The sequence below is a fragment of the Phalangium opilio genome, unplaced genomic scaffold (assembly GCF_054372755.1).
Source record: "Phalangium opilio isolate 3A_F unplaced genomic scaffold, DU_Popi_V2 ptg000087l_1, whole genome shotgun sequence".
NCBI lineage: Eukaryota > Metazoa > Arthropoda > Arachnida > Opiliones > Phalangiidae > Phalangium > Phalangium opilio.
The window spans coordinates 3,484,266-3,504,171 of NW_028324192.1; the positions used below are offsets into that span (position 1 = coordinate 3,484,266).

Sequence of the window (19,906 nt, forward strand, 5' to 3'; positions counted from 1 at the left end):
ACGTTACATCTGAGACGTCACAACACTTCTCCCGGATGGGCTCGAACCACCAACCTATTGGTTAATAGCCGAACGCGCTAACCATTGCGCCACTGAAGCCCAAAAATTAAACTTTCGTCAGGTATTGAGGTAAAACCTTGACTTTTTACTTACCATCTGAGACCTCACAACACCGCTCCCGGATGGGCTCGAACCACCAACCTTTCGGTTAACAGCCGAACGCGCTAACCATTCGCCACTGAGGCCCAAAAATTAAATGGTCGTCAGGTATTGTGGAAAAACTTTGGCTATTTACGTTACATTTGAGCTCCAAAAACACCGCTCCCGGGTGGGCTCGAACCACCAACCTATTGGTTAACAGCCGAACGCGCTAACCATTGAGCCACGGAAGATCAGAAATTAAATGGTTGTCACGTATTGTGGAAAAGTTTTGACTTTTAACGCTACATCTGAGACCCCACAACACCTCTTCCGGGTGGGCTCGAACCACCAACCTTTCGATTAAGAGCTGGACGCGCTAATTACTGCGCCACGGAAGCCCAAAAATTAAATGTTCGTCAGGTATTGTGGAAAAACTCTGACATTTTACGTAACATCTGAGGCGTCACAACACCGCTCCCGGATGGGCTCGAACCACCAACCTTTCGGTTAACAACCGAACGCGCTAGCCATTGCGCCACGGACACCCAAAAATTAAATGGTTGTCAGGTATTGTTGAAAAGTTACGAATTTTCACGCTACATCTGAGACCCCACAAAACCTCTCTCGTTTGGGCTCGAACCACCAACCTTTCGGTTAACAGCTGAACGCGCTGACCATTGCGCCACTGAAGCCCAAAAATTAAATGTTCGTCAGGTATTGTGAAAAACTTCGACATTTTACGTTACATCTGAGACGTCACAACACTTCTCCCGAATGGGCTCGAACCACCAACCTATTGGTTAATAGCCGAACGCGCTAACCATTGCGCCACTGAAGCCCAAAAATTAAATTTTCGTCAGGTATTGAGGTAAAACTTTGACTTTTTAGTTCACATCTGAGGCCTCACAACACCGCTCCCGGATGGGCTCGAACCACAAACCTTTCGGTTAACAGCCGAACGCGCTAACCATTGCGCCATGGACGCCCAAAAAAAATGGTCGTCAGGTATTGCGGAAAAACTTTGGCTATTTACGTTACATTTGAGATCCAAAAACACCGCTCCCGGGTGGGCTCGAACCACTAAGCTATGGGTTAACAGCCGAACGCGCTAACCATTGAGCCACGAAAGATCAGAAAATGAATGGTTATCACGTATTATGGAAAAAGTTTGACTTTTCACGCTACATCTGAGACCACACAATACCTCTTCCGGGCGGGCTCGAACCACCAACCTTTCGATTAACAGCTGAACGCGCTAACCATTGCGCCACGGAAGCCCAAAAGTTAAATGTTCGTCAGGTGTTTTGGAAAAACTCTGACATTTTACGTTACATCTGAGACGTCACAACACCGCTCCCGGGAGGGCTCGAACCACCAACCTTTCGGTTAACAGCTGAACGCGCTGACCATTGCGCCACTGTAGCCCAAAAATTAAATTTTCGTCAGGTATTGAGGTAAAACTTTGGCTATTTACGTTACATTTGAGATACCAAAACACCGCTCCCGGGTGGGCTCGAACCACCAACCTATTGCTTAACAGCCGAACGCGCTAACCATTGAGCCACGGAAGCTCAGAAAATAAATGGTTATCACGTATTATGGAAAAAGTTTGACTTTTCACGCTACATCTGAGACCTCACAACACCGCTCCCGGATGGGCTCGAACCACCAACCTTTCGATTAACAGCCGAACGCGCTAACATTGAGCCACGGAAGCCCAAAAATTAAATGTTCGTCAGGACAATAAATAAAAATGTACCTCGATTTTTAATTTTCAGCTGTTAACCGAAAGGTTGGTGGTTCGAGCCCTCCCGGGAGCGGTGTTGTGACGTCTCAGATGTAACGTAAAATGTCAGAGTTTTTCCACAATACCTGACGAGCATTTAATTTTTGGGCTTCCGTGGCGCAATGGTTAGCGTGTTCAGCTGTTAATCGAAAGGTTGGTGGTTCGAGCCCACCCGGGAGAGGTGTTGTGAGGTCTCAGATGTAGCGTGAAAAGACAAACTTTTTCCATAATACGTGATAACCATTTATTTTCTGATCTTTCGTGGCTCAATGGTTAGCGCGTTCGGCTGTTAACCAATAGCTTGGTGGTTCGAGCCCACCCGGGAGCGGTGTTTTTGGATCTCAAATGTAACGTAAATAGCCAAAGTTTTTCCACAATACCTGACGACCATTTAATTTTTGGGCTTCCGTGGCGCAATGGTTAGTGCGTTCAGCTGTTAACCGAAAGGTTGGTGGTTCGAGCCCAAACGAGAGAGGATTTGTGACGTCTCAGATGTTACGTAAAATGTCAGAGTTTTTCCACAATACCTGACGAACATTTAATTTTTGGGCTTCCGTGGCGCAGTAATTAGCGCGTCCAGCTCTTAATCGAAAGGTTGGTGGTTTGCGCCCACCCGGAAGAGGTGTTGTGGGGTCTCAGATGTAGCGTTAACAGTCAAAACTTTTCCACAATACGTGACAACCATTTAATTTCTGATCTTCCGTGGCTCAATGGTTAGCGCGTTCGGCTGTTAACCAATAGGTTGGTGGTTCGAGCCCACCCGGGAGCGGTGTTTTTGGATCTCAAATGTAACGTAAATAGCCAAAGTTTTTCCACAATACCTGACGACCATTTAATTTTTGGGCGTCCGTGGCGAATGGTTAGCGCGTTCGGCTGTTAACCGAAAGGTTGGTGGTTCGAGCCCATCCGGGAGCGGTGTTGTGAGGTCTCAGATGAGAAGTAAAAAGTCAAGGTTTTACCTCAATACCTGACGAAAATTTAATTTTTGGGCTTCAGTGGCGCAATGGTCAGCGCGTTCAGCTGTTAACCGAAAGGTTGGTGGTTCGAGCCCTCCCGGGAGCGGTGTTGTGACGTCTCAGATGTAACGTAAAATGTCAGAGTTTTTCCACAACACCAGACGAACATTTAACTTTTGGGCTTCCGTGGCGCAATGGTTAGCGCGTTCGGCTGTTAACCAATAGGTTGGTGGTTCGAGCCCATCCGGGAGCGGTGTTGTGAGGTCTCAGATGTGAGTTAAAAAGTCAAGGTTTTTACACAATACCTGACGAGCATTTAATTTTTGGGATTCCGTGGCGCAATGGTTAGCGCGTTCAGCTGTTAATCGAAAGGTTGGTGGTTCGAGCCCACCCGGGAGAGGTGTTGTGGGGTCTCAAATGTAACGTAGAAAGCCAAAGTTTTTCCACAACACCTGACAACCATTTAATTTCTGAGCTTCCGTGGCTTAATGGTTAGCGCGTTCGGCTGTTAACCAATAGGTTGGTGGTTCGAGCCCATCCGGGAGCAGTGTTGTGAGGTCTCAGATGTGACGTAAATAGTCAAGGTTTTTACACAATACCTGACGAGTATTTAACTTTTGGGCTTCCGTGGCGCAATGGTTAGCGCGTTCGGCTGTTAACCAATAGGTTGGTGGTTCGAGCCCATCCGGGAGCGGTGTTGTGAGGTCTCAGATGTGACGTTAAAAGTCAAGTTTTTTGCACAATACCTGACGAGCATTTAGGTTTTGGGCTTCCGTGGCGCAATGGTTAGCGCGTTCGGCTGTTAACCAATAGGTTGGTGGTTCGAGCCCACCCGGGAGCGGTGTTGTGTGATCTCAAATGTAACGTAGAAAGCCAAAATTTTCCACAATACCTGACGACCATTTAATTTTTGGGCTTCCGTGGCGCACTGGTTAGCACGTTCGGCTGTTAACCAATAGGTTGGTGGTTCGAGCCCATCCGGGAGCGGTGTTGTGAGGTCTCAGATGTGACGTTAAAAGTCAAGGTTTTCCACAATACCTGACAACCATTTAATTTCTGAGCTTCCGTGGCTCAATGGTTAGCGCGTTCGGCTGTTAACCAATAGGTTGGTGGTTCGAGCCCACCCGGGAGCGGTGTTGTGGGATCTGAAATGTAACGTAGAAAGCCAAAGTTTTTGCACAATAAATGACGACCATTTAATTTTTGGGCTTCCGTGGCGCAATGGTTAGCGCGTTCGGCTGTTAACCAATAGGTTGGTGGTTCGACCCCATCCGGGAGCGGTGTTGTGAGGTCTCAGATGTGACGTAAAAAGTCAAGGTTTTTACATAATACCTGACGAACATTTAAATTTTGGGCTTCCGTGGCGCAATGGTTAGCGCGTTCGGCTGTTAACCAATAGGTTGGTGGTTCGAGCCCACCCGGGAGCGGTGTTGTGTGATCTCAAATGTAACGTAGAAAGCCAAAGTTTTTCCACAATACCTGACGACCATTTAATTTTTGGGCTTCCGTGGCGCAATGGTTAGCGCGTTCAGCTGCTATTCAAAAGACTGGTGGTTTGAGCTCTCCCGGGAGCGGAGTTGTGACGTCTCAAATGTAACATAAAATGTCAGAGTTTTTCCACAATACCTGTCGAACATTGAATTTTTGGGCTTCCGTGGCGCAATGGTTAGCGCGTTCAGCTGTAAATCGAGAGGTTGGTGGTACGAGCCCACCCGGGAGAGGTGTTGTGGGGTCTCAGATGTAGCGTAAAAAGTCAAAACTTTTCCACAATACGTGACAACCATTTAATTTCTGGGCTTCCGTGGCTCAATGATTAGCGCGTTCGGCTGTTAACCAATAGGTTTGTGGTTCGAGCCCATCCGGGATGCGGTGTTGTGAGGTCTCAGATGTAACGTAAAATGTCAGAGTTTTTCACAATACCTGACGAACATTTAATTTTTGGGCTTCCGTGGCGCAATGATTAGCGCGTTCAGCTGTTAATCGAAAGGTTGAAGGTTCGAGCCCACCCGGGAGCGGTGTTGTGAGGTCTCAGATGTGACGTAGAAAGCCAAAGTTTTTCCACAATTCCTGACGACCATTTAATTTTTGGGCTTCCGTGGCTCAATGGTTAGCGCGTTCGGCTGTTAACCAATAGGTTGGTGGTTCGAGCCCATCCGGGAGCGGTGTTGTGTGATCTCAAATGTAACGTAGAAAGCCAAAGTTTTTGCACAATAAATGACGACCATTTAATTTTTGGGCTTCCGTGGCGCAATGGTTAGCGCGTTCGGCTGTTAACCAATAGGTTGGTGGTTCGACCCCATCCGGGAGCGGTGTTGTGAGGTCTCAGATTTGACGTAAAAAATCAAGGTTTTTACACAATACCTGACGAGCATTTAACTTTTGGGCTTCCGTGGCGCAATGGTTAGCGCGTTCGGCTGTTAACCAATAGGTTGGTGGTTCGAGCCCATCCGGGAGCGGTGTTGTGAGGTCTCAGATGTGACGTAAAAAGTCAAGGTTTTTACACAATACCTGACGAGCATTTAACTTTTGGGCTTCCGTGGCGCAATGTTTAGCGCGTTCGGCTGTTAACCAATAGGTTGGTGGTTCGAGCCCATCCGGGAGCGGTGTTGTGAGGTCTCAGATGTGACGTAAAAAGTCAAGGTTTTTACACAATACCTGACGAGCATTTAATTTTTGGGATTCCGTGGCGCAATGGTTAGCGCGTTCAGCTGTTAATCGAAAGGTTGGTGGTTCGAGCCCACCCGGGAGAGGTGTTGTGGGGTCTCAAATGTAACGTAGAAAGCCAAAGTTTTTCCACAACACCTGACAACCATTTAATTTCTGAGTATGGTTAGATGAATGACAAATTGGACTATAACATATCCTAAGGACATCCCGGTATCTCTAGTAGACACAGAGTTATGGGCCTTGCAAAGTATAGTCTAATGCATTTTCTATGGAGGGGTTTGTTTGTTCACGTATTGCTTAATTACTTGACCCTGTTCCTTCGATTAAAAATAATAACATATCTTTAGTGTAGCCGTTATCGCATCCGCCTCACTCCCGGAAGGCCACAGGTTCGAAACCGCGAAGTTTTTTCTTTTTGCTTGGAACATGCAAAGACCTTTATAATTATCCGAACATTTGTGTCAAGGTCACATTATTTACATCCCCGTATCTCTGGTAGAACCAGAGTTACGAGCCTGCAAAGTTTATTTTCAAAAATCAAAAGTAACCTTCTAACAATAAGTGAGACAAAAAATAAGTTGACGACGATATTGAGGTAGCCTCAAGTTTAAAGTATCCTGGTATGGGGAGCAAAGAGTACTATAACATTTCCAAAGGAGATCCCAGTATCTCTTGTAGAACAAGAGTTATGAGCCTCCAAAGTTTAGTGCAAAAATCATAAGTAACATAATAAAAATAAGTGAGACGATACCAAAGTTGACGAACATTTTGCTTAATATCTCGGCCCTTGTTTGTCGTAGCTCAATGTTTTTAGTATGGTTAGATGGGTGACAATTTGGACTATAACATATCCTAAGGACATCCCCGTATCTCTAGTAGACACAGAGTTATGGGCCTGCAAAGTATAGTCTAATGCATTTCCTAAGGACGGGTTGTTTGTTTACGTTTAGCTTAATTACTCGGCCCCTGTTTGTCGTAGCTCAATGTTTTTAGTATGGTTAGATGGAAGACAAATTGGAATATAACATACTCAAAGGACATCCCCGTATCTCCAGTGGAAACAGAGTTACGAGCCTGCAAAGTATAGTCTAACTCATTTCCTATGGAGGGGGTTTGTTTCTTTACGTTTCGCTTAAGTACTCGGCCCCTGTTTGTCGTAGCCCAAAGTTTTTAGTATGGTTAGATGAATGACAAATTGGACTATAACATATCCTAAGGACATCCCGGTATCTCTAGTAGACACAGAGTTATGGGCCTTGCAAAGTATAGTCTAATGCATTTTCTATGGAGGGGTTTGTTTGTTCACGTATTGCTTAATTACTTGACCCTGTTCCTTCGATTAAAAATAATAACATATCTTTAGTGTAGCCGTTATCGCATCCGCCTCACTCCCGGAAGGCCACAGGTTCGAAACCGCGAAGTTTTTTTTTTTGCTTGGAACATGCAAAGACCTTTATAATTATCCGAACATTTGTGTCAAGGTCACATTATTTACATCCCCGTATCTCTGGTAGAACCAGAGTTACGAGCCTGCAAAGTTTATTTTCAAAAATCAAAAGTAACCTTCTAACAATAAGTGAGACAAAAAATAAGTTGACGACGATATTGAGGTAGCCTCAAGTTTAAAGTATCCTGGTATGGGGAGCAAAGAGTACTATAACATTTCCAAAGGAGATCCCAGTATCTCTTGTAGAACAAGAGTTATGAGCCTCCAAAGTTTAGTGCAAAAATCATAAGTAACATAATAAAAATAAGTGAGACGATACCAAAGTTGGCGAACATTTTGCTTAATATCTCGGCCCTTGTTTGTCGTAGCTCAATGTCGTAGCTCTCGGCAACGGCCATTTCACGCTGAATTCACCGGTTCTCGTCCGATAACCAAAGTTAGGCAGCGTCGAGCGCAGTCAGTACTTGGGAGGGCGACCACTTAGGAACACTGCGTGCCGTTAGCTTTTTCACTTTTTTTTCCTCTTTTAAATTCCAATAGATATGAAAAAATTAAACATATTTTCTTTTTGTTATTGTTTGAAAAAGATGAAGGTTAATTTGTCTCACTTAATTTAAATTCGAATTATTATCTAGCACTCTCGGCAACGGCCATATCACGCTGAGAACACCGGTTCTCGTCCGATCGCCGACGTTAGCAGCGTCGAGCGCAGTCAGTACTTGGGAATACTGCGTGCCGTTTGCTTTTTCACTTTTGTTTCCTCTTTCAAATTCCACCAGATATGAAAAAAGCAAACATATCTTCTTTTTGTTATTGTTTTAAAATGATGAAAGTTAATTAAATTCAAATTATTAACTAGCACTCTCGGCAACGGCCATGTCACGCTGAATACACCGGTTCTCGTCCGATAAGCGAAGTTAAGCAGCGTCGAGCGCAGTCACTACTTGGGAGGGAGACCACTTAGGAACACTGCGTGCCGTTGGCTTTTTCAATTTTTCTTCCCCATTTAAATTTTAATAGATATGAAAAAAGCAAACATGTTTTCTTTTTGTTATTGTTTTAAAATGTTGAAGGTTAATTTGTCTCACTTAATTTAAATTCGAATTATTAACTAGCACTCTCGGCAACGGCCATATCACGCTGAAAACACCGGTTCACGTCCGATCACCGAAGTTAAGCAGCGTCGAGCGCATACAGTACTTGGGAATACTGCGTGCCGTTTGTTTTTTCACTTTTGTTTCCTCTTTTAAATTCCACCAGATATGAAAAAAGCAAACATATCTTCTTTTTGTTATTGTTTTATAAAGATGAACGTTAATTAAATTCAAATTATTAACTAGCACTCTCGGCAACGGCCATATCACGCTGAATACACCAGTTCTCGTCCGATAACCAAAGTTAAGCAGCGTCGAGCGCAGTCAGTACTTGGGAGGGCGACCACTTAGGAACACTGCGTGCCGTTAGCTTTTTCACTATTTTTTCCTCTTTTAAATTCCAATAGATATGAAAAAAGCAAACATATTTTCTTTTTGTTATTGTTTGAAAAAGATGAAGGTTAATTTGTCTCACTTAATTTAAATTCGAATTATTATCTAGCACTCTCGGCAACGGCCATATCACGCTGAGAACACCGGTTCTCGTCCGATCGCCGACGTTAGCAGCGTCGAGCGCAGTCAGTACTTGGGAATACTGCGTGCCGTTTGCTTTTTCACTTTTGTTTCCACTTTCAAATTCTACCAGATATGAAAAAAGCAAACATATCTTCTTTTTGTTATTGTTTTATAATGATGAAAGTTAATTAAATTCAAATTATTAACTAGCACTCTCGGCAACGGCCATATCACGCTGAATACACCGGTTCTCGTCCGATAACCGAAGTTAAGCAGCGTCGAGCGCAGTCACTACTTGGGAGGGAGACCACTTAGGAACACTGCGTGCCGTTGGCTTTTTCAATTTTTCTTCCCCATTTAAATTTTAATAGATATGAAAAAAGCAAACATGTTTTCTTTTTGTTATTGTTTTAAAATGTTGAAGGTTAATTTGTCTCACTTAATTTAAATTCGAATTATTAACTAGCACTCTCGGCAACGGCCATATCACGCTGAAAACACCGGTTCACGTCCGATCACCGAAGTTAAGCAGGGTCGAGCGCATACAGTACTTGGGAATACTGCGTGCCGTTTGTTTTTTCACTTTTGTTTCCTCTTTTAAATTCCACCAGATATGAAAAAAGCAAACATATCTTCTTTTTGTTATTGTTTTATAAAGATGAACGTTAATTAAATTCAAATTATTAACTAGCACTCTCGGCAACGGCCATATCACGCTGAATACACCGTTTCTCGTCCGATAACCGAAGTTAAGCAGCGTCGAGCGCAGTCAGTACTTGGGAGGGCGACCACTTAGGAACACTGCGTGCCGTAAGCTTTTTCACTTTTTTTCCTCTTTTAAATTCCAATAGATATGAAAAAAGCAAACATATTTTCTTTTTGTTATTGTTTGAAAAAGATGAAGGTTAATTTGTCTCACTTAATTTAAATTCGAATTATTATCTAGCACTCTCGGCAACGGCCATATCACGCTGAGAACACCGGTTCTCGTCCGATCGCCGACGTTAGCAGCGTCGAGCGCAGTCAGTACTTGGGAATACTGCGTGCCGATTGCTTCTTCACTTTTGTTTCCTCTTTCAAATTCCACCAGATATGAAAAGAGCAAACATATCTTCTTTTTGTAATTGTTTTATAAAGATGAAAGTTAATTAAATTCAAATTATTAACTAGCACTCTCGGCAACGGCCATATCACGCTGTATACACCGATTCTCGTCCGAATACCGAAGTTAAGCAGCGTCGAGCGCATAGAGTACTTGGGAATACTGCGTGCCGTTGGCTTTTTCACTTTTGTTTCCTCTTTCAAATTCCACCAGATATGAAAAAAGCAAACATATCTTCTTTTTTGTTATTGTTTTATAAAGATGAAAGTTAATTAAATTTAAATTATTAACTAGCACTCTCGGCAACGGCCATATCACGCTGAATACACCGGTTCTCGTCCGATAACCGAAGTTAAGCAGCGTCGAGCGCAGTTACTACTTGGGAGGGAGACCACTTAGGAACACTGCGTGCCGTTGGCTTTTTCACTTTTTTTTCCTCTTTTAAATTTTAATAGTTATGAAAAAAGCAAACACGTTTTCTATTTGTAATTGTTTTAAAATGATTAAGGTTAATTTTTCTCACTTAATTTAAATTCGAATTATTAACTAGCACTCTCGGCAACGGCCATATCACGCTGAAAACACCGGTTCACGTCCGATCACCGAAGTAAAGCAGCGTCGAGCGCATACAGTACTTGGGAATACTGCGTGCCGTTTGCTTTTTCACTTTTGTTTCCTCTTTTAAATTCCACCAGATATGAAAAAAGCAAACATATCTTCTTTTTGTTATTGTTTTATAAAGATGAAGGTTAATTTGTCTCACTTAATTTAAATTCGAATTATTAACTAGCACTCTCGGCAACGGCCATATCACGCTGAACACACCGGTTCTCGTCCGATAACCGAAGTTAAGCAGCGTCGATCGCAGTCAGTACTTGGGAGGGCGACCACTTAGGAACACTGCGTGCCGTTAGCTTTTTCACTTTTTTTTTCTCTTTTAAATTCCAATAGATATGAAAAAAGCAAACATATTTTCTTTTTGTTATTGTTTGAAAAAGATGAAGGTTAATTTGTCTCACTTAATTTAAATTCGAATTATTATCTAGCACTCTCGGCAACGGCCATATCACGCTGAGAACACCGGTTCTCGTCCGATCGCCGACGTTAGCAGCGTCGAGCGCAGTCAGTACTTGGGAATACTGCGTGCCGTTTGCGTTTTCACTTTTTTTCCTCTTTTAAATTCCAATAGATATGAAAAACAAACATATTTTCTTTTTGTTATTGTTTGAAAAAGATGAAGGTTAATTTGTCTCACTTAATTTAAATTCGAATTATTATCTAGCACTCTCGGCAACGGCCATATCACGCTGAGAACACCAGTTCTCGTCCGATCGCCGACGTTAGCATTGTCGAGCGCAGTCAGTACTTGGGAATACTGCGTGCCGTTTGCTTTTTTCACTTTAGTTTCCTCTTTCAAATTCCACCAGATATGAAAAAAGCAAACAAATCTTCTTTTAGTTATTGTTTTATAAAGATGAAAGTTAATTAAATTCAAATTATTAACTAGCACTCTCGGCAACGGCCATATCACGCTGAATACACCGATTCTCGTCCGATAACCGAAGTTAAGCAGCGTCGAGCGCAGTCAGTACTTGGGAGGGCGACCACTTAGGAACACTGCGTGCCGTAAGCTTTTTCACTTTTTTTCCTCTTTTAAATTCCAATAGATATGAAAAAAGCAAACATATTTTCTTTTTGTTATTGTTTGAAAAAGATGAAGGTTAATTTGTCTCACTTAATTTAAATTCGAATTATTATCTAGCACTCTCGGCAACGGCCATATCACGCTGAGAACACCGGTTCTCGTCCGATCGCCGACGTTAGCAGCGTCGAGCGCAGTCAGTACTTGGGAATACTGCGTGCCGATTGCTTCTTCACTTTTGTTTCCTCTTTCAAATTCCACCAGATATGAAAAGAGCAAACATATCTTCTTTTTGTAATTGTTTTATAAAGATGAAAGTTAATTAAATTCAAATTATTAACTAGCACTCTCGGCAACGGCCATATCACGCTGTATACACCGATTCTCGTCCGAATACCGAAGTTAAGCAGCGTCGAGCGCATAGAGTACTTGGGAATACTGCGTGCCGTTGGCTTTTTCACTTTTGTTTCCTCTTTCAAATTCCACCAGATATGAAAAAAGCAAACATATCTTCTTTTTTGTTATTGTTTTATAAAGATGAAAGTTAATTAAATTTAAATTATTAACTAGCACTCTCGGCAACGGCCATATCACGCTGAATACACCGGTTCTCGTCCGATAACCGAAGTTAAGCAGCGTCGAGCGCAGTTACTACTTGGGAGGGAGACCACTTAGGAACACTGCGTGCCGTTGGCTTTTTCACTTTTTTTTCCTCTTTTAAATTTTAATAGTTATGAAAAAAGCAAACACGTTTTCTATTTGTAATTGTTTTAAAATGATTAAGGTTAATTTTTCTCACTTAATTTAAATTCGAATTATTAACTAGCACTCTCGGCAACGGCCATATCACGCTGAAAACACCGGTTCACGTCCGATCACCGAAGTAAAGCAGCGTCGAGCGCATACAGTACTTGGGAATACTGCGTGCCGTTTGCTTTTTCACTTTTGTTTCCTCTTTTAAATTCCACCAGATATGAAAAAAGCAAACATATCTTCTTTTTGTTATTGTTTTATAAAGATGAAGGTTAATTTGTCTCACTTAATTTAAATTCGAATTATTAACTAGCACTCTCGGCAACGGCCATATCACGCTGAACACACCGGTTCTCGTCCGATAACCGAAGTTAAGCAGCGTCGAGCGCAGTCAGTACTTGGGAGGGCGACCACTTAGGAACACTGCGTGCCGTAAGCTTTTTCACTTTTTTTCCTCTTTTAAATTCCAATAGATATGAAAAAAGCAAACATATTTTCTTTTTGTTATTGTTTGAAAAAGATGAAGGTTAATTTGTCTCACTTAATTTAAATTCGAATTACTATCTAGCACTCTCGGCAACGGCCATATCACGCTGAGGACACCGGTTCTCGTCCGATCGCCGACGTTAGCAGCGTCGAGCGCAGTCAGTACTTGGGAATACTGCGTGCCGTTTGCTTTTTCACTTTTGTTTCCACTTTCAAATTCTACCAGATATAAAAAAGCAAACATATCTTCTTTTTGTTATTGTTTTATAATGATGAAAGTTAATTAAATTCAAATTATTAACTAGCACTCTCGGCAACGGCCATATCACGCTGAATACACCGGTTCTCGTCCGATAACCGAAGTTAAGCAGCGTCGAGCGCAGTCACTACTTGGGAGGGAGACCACTTAGGAACACTGCGTGCCGTTGGCTTTTTCAATTTTTCTTCCCCATTTAAATTTTAATAGATATGAAAAAAGCAAACATGTTTTCTTTTTGTTATTGTTTTAAAATGTTGAAGGTTAATTTGTCTCACTTAATTTAAATTCGAATTATTAACTAGCACTCTCGGCAACGGCCATATCACGCTGAAAACACCGGTTCACGTCCGATCACCGAAGTTAAGCAGGGTCGAGCGCATACAGTACTTGGGAATACTGCGTGCCGTTTGTTTTTTCACTTTTGTTTCCTCTTTTAAATTCCACCAGATATGAAAAAAGCAAACATATCTTCTTTTTGTTATTGTTTTATAAAGATGAACGTTAATTAAATTCAAATTATTAACTAGCACTCTCGGCAACGGCCATATCACGCTGAATACACCGTTTCTCGTCCGATAACCGAAGTTAAGCAGCGTCGACCGCAGTCAGTACTTGGGAGGGCGACCACTTAGGAACACTGCGTGCCGTAAGCTTTTTCACTTTTTTTCCTCTTTTAAATTCCAATAGATATGAAAAAAGCAAACATATTTTCTTTTTGTTATTGTTTGAAAAAGATGAAGGTTAATTTGTCTCACTTAATTTAAATTCGAATTATTATCTAGCACTCTCGGCAACGGCCATATCACGCTGAGAACACCGGTTCTCGTCCGATCGCCGACGTTAGCAGCGTCGAGCGCAGTCAGTACTTGGGAATACTGCGTGCCGATTGCTTCTTCACTTTTGTTTCCTCTTTCAAATTCCACCAGATATGAAAAGAGCAAACATATCTTCTTTTTGTAATTGTTTTATAAAGATGAAAGTTAATTAAATTCAAATTATTAACTAGCACTCTCGGCAACGGCCATATCACGCTGTATACACCGATTCTCGTCCGAATACCGAAGTTAAGCAGCGTCGAGCGCATAGAGTACTTGGGAATACTGCGTGCCGTTGGCTTTTTCACTTTTGTTTCCTCTTTCAAATTCCACCAGATATGAAAAAAGCAAACATATCTTCTTTTTTGTTATTGTTTTATAAAGATGAAAGTTAATTAAATTTAAATTATTAACTAGCACTCTCGGCAACGGCCATATCACGCTGAATACACCGGTTCTCGTCCGATAACCGAAGTTAAGCAGCGTCGAGCGCAGTTACTACTTGGGAGGGAGACCACTTAGGAACACTGCGTGCCGTTGGCTTTTTCACTTTTTTTTCCTCTTTTAAATTTTAATAGTTATGAAAAAAGCAAACACGTTTTCTATTTGTAATTGTTTTAAAATGATTAAGGTTAATTTTTCTCACTTAATTTAAATTCGAATTATTAACTAGCACTCTCGGCAACGGCCATATCACGCTGAAAACACCGGTTCACGTCCGATCACCGAAGTAAAGCAGCGTCGAGCGCATACAGTACTTGGGAATACTGCGTGCCGTTTGCTTTTTCACTTTTGTTTCCTCTTTTAAATTCCACCAGATATGAAAAAAGCAAACATATCTTCTTTTTGTTATTGTTTTATAAAGATGAAGGTTAATTTGTCTCACTTAATTTAAATTCGAATTATTAACTAGCACTCTCGGCAACGGCCATATCACGCTGAACACACCGGTTCTCGTCCGATAACCGAAGTTAAGCAGCGTCGATCGCAGTCAGTACTTGGGAGGGCGACCACTTAGGAACACTGCGTGCCGTTAGCTTTTTCACTTTTTTTTTCTCTTTTAAATTCCAATAGATATGAAAAAAGCAAACATATTTTCTTTTTGTTATTGTTTGAAAAAGATGAAGGTTAATTTGTCTCACTTAATTTAAATTCGAATTATTATCTAGCACTCTCGGCAACGGCCATATCACGCTGAGAACACCGGTTCTCGTCCGATCGCCGACGTTAGCAGCGTCGAGCGCAGTCAGTACTTGGGAATACTGCGTGCCGTTTGCGTTTTCACTTTTTTTCCTCTTTTAAATTCCAATAGATATGAAAAACAAACATATTTTCTTTTTGTTATTGTTTGAAAAAGATGAAGGTTAATTTGTCTCACTTAATTTAAATTCGAATTATTATCTAGCACTCTCGGCAACGGCCATATCACGCTGAGAACACCAGTTCTCGTCCGATCGCCGACGTTAGCATTGTCGAGCGCAGTCAGTACTTGGGAATACTGCGTGCCGTTTGCTTTTTTCACTTTAGTTTCCTCTTTCAAATTCCACCAGATATGAAAAAAGCAAACAAATCTTCTTTTAGTTATTGTTTTATAAAGATGAAAGTTAATTAAATTCAAATTATTAACTAGCACTCTCGGCAACGGCCATATCACGCTGAATACACCGATTCTCGTCCGATAACCGAAGTTAAGCAGCGTCGAGCGCAGTCAGTACTTGGGAGGGCGACCACTTAGGAACACTGCGTGCCGTAAGCTTTTTCACTTTTTTTCCTCTTTTAAATTCCAATAGATATGAAAAAAGCAAACATATTTTCTTTTTGTTATTGTTTGAAAAAGATGAAGGTTAATTTGTCTCACTTAATTTAAATTCGAATTATTATCTAGCACTCTCGGCAACGGCCATATCACGCTGAGAACACCGGTTCTCGTCCGATCGCCGACGTTAGCAGCGTCGAGCGCAGTCAGTACTTGGGAATACTGCGTGCCGATTGCTTCTTCACTTTTGTTTCCTCTTTCAAATTCCACCAGATATGAAAAGAGCAAACATATCTTCTTTTTGTAATTGTTTTATAAAGATGAAAGTTAATTAAATTCAAATTATTAACTAGCACTCTCGGCAACGGCCATATCACGCTGTATACACCGATTCTCGTCCGAATACCGAAGTTAAGCAGCGTCGAGCGCATAGAGTACTTGGGAATACTGCGTGCCGTTGGCTTTTTCACTTTTGTTTCCTCTTTCAAATTCCACCAGATATGAAAAAAGCAAACATATCTTCTTTTTTGTTATTGTTTTATAAAGATGAAAGTTAATTAAATTTAAATTATTAACTAGCACTCTCGGCAACGGCCATATCACGCTGAATACACCGGTTCTCGTCCGATAACCGAAGTTAAGCAGCGTCGAGCGCAGTTACTACTTGGGAGGGAGACCACTTAGGAACACTGCGTGCCGTTGGCTTTTTCACTTTTTTTTCCTCTTTTAAATTTTAATAGTTATGAAAAAAGCAAACACGTTTTCTATTTGTAATTGTTTTAAAATGATTAAGGTTAATTTTTCTCACTTAATTTAAATTCGAATTATTAACTAGCACTCTCGGCAACGGCCATATCACGCTGAAAACACCGGTTCACGTCCGATCACCGAAGTAAAGCAGCGTCGAGCGCATACAGTACTTGGGAATACTGCGTGCCGTTTGCTTTTTCACTTTTGTTTCCTCTTTTAAATTCCACCAGATATGAAAAAAGCAAACATATCTTCTTTTTGTTATTGTTTTATAAAGATGAAGGTTAATTTGTCTCACTTAATTTAAATTCGAATTATTAACTAGCACTCTCGGCAACGGCCATATCACGCTGAACACACCGGTTCTCGTCCGATAACCGAAGTTAAGCAGCGTCGAGCGCAGTCAGTACTTGGGAGGGCGACCACTTAGGAACACTGCGTGCCGTAAGCTTTTTCACTTTTTTTCCTCTTTTAAATTCCAATAGATATGAAAAAAGCAAACATATTTTCTTTTTGTTATTGTTTGAAAAAGATGAAGGTTAATTTGTCTCACTTAATTTAAATTCGAATTACTATCTAGCACTCTCGGCAACGGCCATATCACGCTGAGGACACCGGTTCTCGTCCGATCGCCGACGTTAGCAGCGTCGAGCGCAGTCAGTACTTGGGAATACTGCGTGCCGTTTGCTTTTTCACTTTTTTTCCACTTTCAAATTCTACCAGATATAAAAAAGCAAACATATCTTCTTTTTGTTATTGTTTTATAATGATGAAAGTTAATTAAATTCAAATTATTAACTAGCACTCTCGGCAACGGCCATATCACGCTGAATACACCGGTTCTCGTCCGATAACCGAAGTTAAGCAGCGTCGAGCGCAGTCACTACTTGGGAGGGAGACCACTTAGGAACACTGCGTGCCGTTGGCTTTTTCAATTTTTCTTCCCCATTTAAATTTTAATAGATATGAAAAAAGCAAACATGTTTTCTTTTTGTTATTGTTTTAAAATGTTGAAGGTTAATTTGTCTCACTTAATTTAAATTCGAATTATTAACTAGCACTCTCGGCAACGGCCATATCACGCTGAAAACACCGGTTCACGTCCGATCACCGAAGTTAAGCAGGGTCGAGCGCATACAGTACTTGGGAATACTGCGTGCCGTTTGTTTTTTCACTTTTGTTTCCTCTTTTAAATTCCACCAGATATGAAAAAAGCAAACATATCTTCTTTTTGTTATTGTTTTATAAAGATGAACGTTAATTAAATTCAAATTATTAACTAGCACTCTCGGCAACGGCCATATCACGCTGAATACACCGTTTCTCGTCCGATAACCGAAGTTAAGCAGCGTCGAGCGCAGTCAGTACTTGGGAGGGCGACCACTTAGGAACACTGCGTGCCGTAAGCTTTTTCACTTTTTTTCCTCTTTTAAATTCCAATAGATATGAAAAAAGCAAACATATTTTCTTTTTGTTATTGTTTGAAAAAGATGAAGGTTAATTTGTCTCACTTAATTTAAATTCGAATTATTATCTAGCACTCTCGGCAACGGCCATATCACGCTGAGAACACCGGTTCTCGTCCGATCGCCGACGTTAGCAGCGTCGAGCGCAGTCAGTACTTGGGAATACTGCGTGCCGATTGCTTCTTCACTTTTGTTTCCTCTTTCAAATTCCACCAGATATGAAAAGAGCAAACATATCTTCTTTTTGTAATTGTTTTATAAAGATGAAAGTTAATTAAATTCAAATTATTAACTAGCACTCTCGGCAACGGCCATATCACGCTGTATACACCGATTCTCGTCCGAATACCGAAGTTAAGCAGCGTCGAGCGCATAGAGTACTTGGGAATACTGCGTGCCGTTGGCTTTTTCACTTTTGTTTCCTCTTTCAAATTCCACCAGATATGAAAAAAGCAAACATATCTTCTTTTTTGTTATTGTTTTATAAAGATGAAAGTTAATTAAATTTAAATTATTAACTAGCACTCTCGGCAACGGCCATATCACGCTGAATACACCGGTTCTCGTCCGATAACCGAAGTTAAGCAGCGTCGAGCGCAGTTACTACTTGGGAGGGAGACCACTTAGGAACACTGCGTGCCGTTGGCTTTTTCACTTTTTTTTCCTCTTTTAAATTTTAATAGTTATGAAAAAAGCAAACACGTTTTCTATTTGTAATTGTTTTAAAATGATTAAGGTTAATTTTTCTCACTTAATTTAAATTCGAATTATTAACTAGCACTCTCGGCAACGGCCATATCACGCTGAAAACACCGGTTCACGTCCGATCACCGAAGTAAAGCAGCGTCGAGCGCATACAGTACTTGGGAATACTGCGTGCCGTTTGCTTTTTCACTTTTGTTTCCTCTTTTAAATTCCACCAGATATGAAAAAAGCAAACATATCTTCTTTTTGTTATTGTTTTATAAAGATGAAGGTTAATTTGTCTCACTTAATTTAAATTCGAATTATTAACTAGCACTCTCGGCAACGGCCATATCACGCTGAACACACCGGTTCTCGTCCGATAACCGAAGTTAAGCAGCGTCGATCGCAGTCAGTACTTGGGAGGGCGACCACTTAGGAACACTGCGTGCCGTTAGCTTTTTCACTTTTTTTTTCTCTTTTAAATTCCAATAGATATGAAAAAAGCAAACATATTTTCTTTTTGTTATTGTTTGAAAAAGATGAAGGTTAATTTGTCTCACTTAATTTAAATTCGAATTATTATCTAGCACTCTCGGCAACGGCCATATCACGCTGAGAACACCGGTTCTCGTCCGATCGCCGACGTTAGCAGCGTCGAGCGCAGTCAGTACTTGGGAATACTGCGTGCCGTTTGCGTTTTCACTTTTTTTCCTCTTTTAAATTCCAATAGATATGAAAAACAAACATATTTTCTTTTTGTTATTGTTTGAAAAAGATGAAGGTTAATTTGTCTCACTTAATTTAAATTCGAATTATTATCTAGCACTCTCGGCAACGGCCATATCACGCTGAGAACACCAGTTCTCGTCCGATCGCCGACGTTAGCATTGTCGAGCGCAGTCAGTACTTGGGAATACTGCGTGCCGTTTGCTTTTTTCACTTTAGTTTCCTCTTTCAAATTCCACCAGATATGAAAAAAGCAAACAAATCTTCTTTTAGTTATTGTTTTATAAAGATGAAAGTTAATTAAATTCAAATTATTAACTAGCACTCTCGGCAACGGCCATATCACGCTGAATACACCGATTCTCGTCCGATAACCGAAGTTAAGCAGCGTCGAGCGCAGTCAGTACTTGGGAGGGCGACCACTTAGGAACACTGCGTGCCGTAAGCTTTTTCACTTTTTTTCCTCTTTTAAATTCCAATAGATATGAAAAAAGCAAACATATTTTCTTTTTGTTATTGTTTGAAAAAGATGAAGGTTAATTTGTCTCACTTAATTTAAATTCGAATTATTATCTAGCACTCTCGGCAACGGCCATATCACGCTGAGAACACCGGTTCTCGTCCGATCGCCGACGTTAGCAGCGTCGAGCGCAGTCAGTACTTGGGAATACTGCGTGCCGATTGCTTCTTCACTTTTGTTTCCTCTTTCAAATTCCACCAGATATGAAAAGAGCAAACATATCTTCTTTTTGTAATTGTTTTATAAAGATGAAAGTTAATTAAATTCAAATTATTAACTAGCACTCTCGGCAACGGCCATATCACGCTGTATACACCGATTCTCGTCCGAATACCGA

At 41.1% G+C, this 19,906-nt stretch overlaps 22 pseudogenes; all 22 read left to right on the plus strand.

Moving 5' to 3' along the window:
- The first annotated feature begins 7,383 nt into the window (after positions 1 to 7,383).
- On the plus strand, positions 7,384 to 7,502 carry LOC149650170 (5S ribosomal RNA; annotated as a pseudogene).
- Positions 7,503 to 7,863: 361 nt separating this feature from the next.
- On the plus strand, positions 7,864 to 7,982 carry LOC149650171 (5S ribosomal RNA; annotated as a pseudogene).
- Positions 7,983 to 8,344: 362 nt separating this feature from the next.
- Positions 8,345 to 8,463, plus strand: LOC149650172 (5S ribosomal RNA; annotated as a pseudogene).
- A 361-nt stretch (positions 8,464 to 8,824) lies between these two features.
- LOC149650173 (5S ribosomal RNA) lies at positions 8,825 to 8,943 on the plus strand (annotated as a pseudogene).
- Positions 8,944 to 9,305: 362 nt separating this feature from the next.
- Positions 9,306 to 9,424, plus strand: LOC149650174 (5S ribosomal RNA; annotated as a pseudogene).
- Positions 9,425 to 10,010: 586 nt separating this feature from the next.
- LOC149650175 (5S ribosomal RNA) lies at positions 10,011 to 10,129 on the plus strand (annotated as a pseudogene).
- A 377-nt stretch (positions 10,130 to 10,506) lies between these two features.
- Positions 10,507 to 10,625, plus strand: LOC149650176 (5S ribosomal RNA; annotated as a pseudogene).
- A 598-nt stretch (positions 10,626 to 11,223) lies between these two features.
- Positions 11,224 to 11,342, plus strand: LOC149650177 (5S ribosomal RNA; annotated as a pseudogene).
- A 586-nt stretch (positions 11,343 to 11,928) lies between these two features.
- LOC149650178 (5S ribosomal RNA) lies at positions 11,929 to 12,047 on the plus strand (annotated as a pseudogene).
- Positions 12,048 to 12,424: 377 nt separating this feature from the next.
- Positions 12,425 to 12,543, plus strand: LOC149650179 (5S ribosomal RNA; annotated as a pseudogene).
- Positions 12,544 to 12,902: 359 nt separating this feature from the next.
- Positions 12,903 to 13,021, plus strand: LOC149650180 (5S ribosomal RNA; annotated as a pseudogene).
- Positions 13,022 to 13,383: 362 nt separating this feature from the next.
- LOC149650181 (5S ribosomal RNA) lies at positions 13,384 to 13,502 on the plus strand (annotated as a pseudogene).
- A 586-nt stretch (positions 13,503 to 14,088) lies between these two features.
- On the plus strand, positions 14,089 to 14,207 carry LOC149650182 (5S ribosomal RNA; annotated as a pseudogene).
- Positions 14,208 to 14,584: 377 nt separating this feature from the next.
- On the plus strand, positions 14,585 to 14,703 carry LOC149650183 (5S ribosomal RNA; annotated as a pseudogene).
- Positions 14,704 to 15,301: 598 nt separating this feature from the next.
- Positions 15,302 to 15,420, plus strand: LOC149650184 (5S ribosomal RNA; annotated as a pseudogene).
- Positions 15,421 to 16,006: 586 nt separating this feature from the next.
- On the plus strand, positions 16,007 to 16,125 carry LOC149650185 (5S ribosomal RNA; annotated as a pseudogene).
- A 377-nt stretch (positions 16,126 to 16,502) lies between these two features.
- On the plus strand, positions 16,503 to 16,621 carry LOC149650186 (5S ribosomal RNA; annotated as a pseudogene).
- Positions 16,622 to 16,979: 358 nt separating this feature from the next.
- Positions 16,980 to 17,098, plus strand: LOC149650187 (5S ribosomal RNA; annotated as a pseudogene).
- Positions 17,099 to 17,460: 362 nt separating this feature from the next.
- On the plus strand, positions 17,461 to 17,579 carry LOC149650188 (5S ribosomal RNA; annotated as a pseudogene).
- A 586-nt stretch (positions 17,580 to 18,165) lies between these two features.
- LOC149650189 (5S ribosomal RNA) lies at positions 18,166 to 18,284 on the plus strand (annotated as a pseudogene).
- A 377-nt stretch (positions 18,285 to 18,661) lies between these two features.
- On the plus strand, positions 18,662 to 18,780 carry LOC149650190 (5S ribosomal RNA; annotated as a pseudogene).
- A 598-nt stretch (positions 18,781 to 19,378) lies between these two features.
- Positions 19,379 to 19,497, plus strand: LOC149650191 (5S ribosomal RNA; annotated as a pseudogene).
- The last annotated feature ends 409 nt before the right edge of the window (positions 19,498 to 19,906 follow it).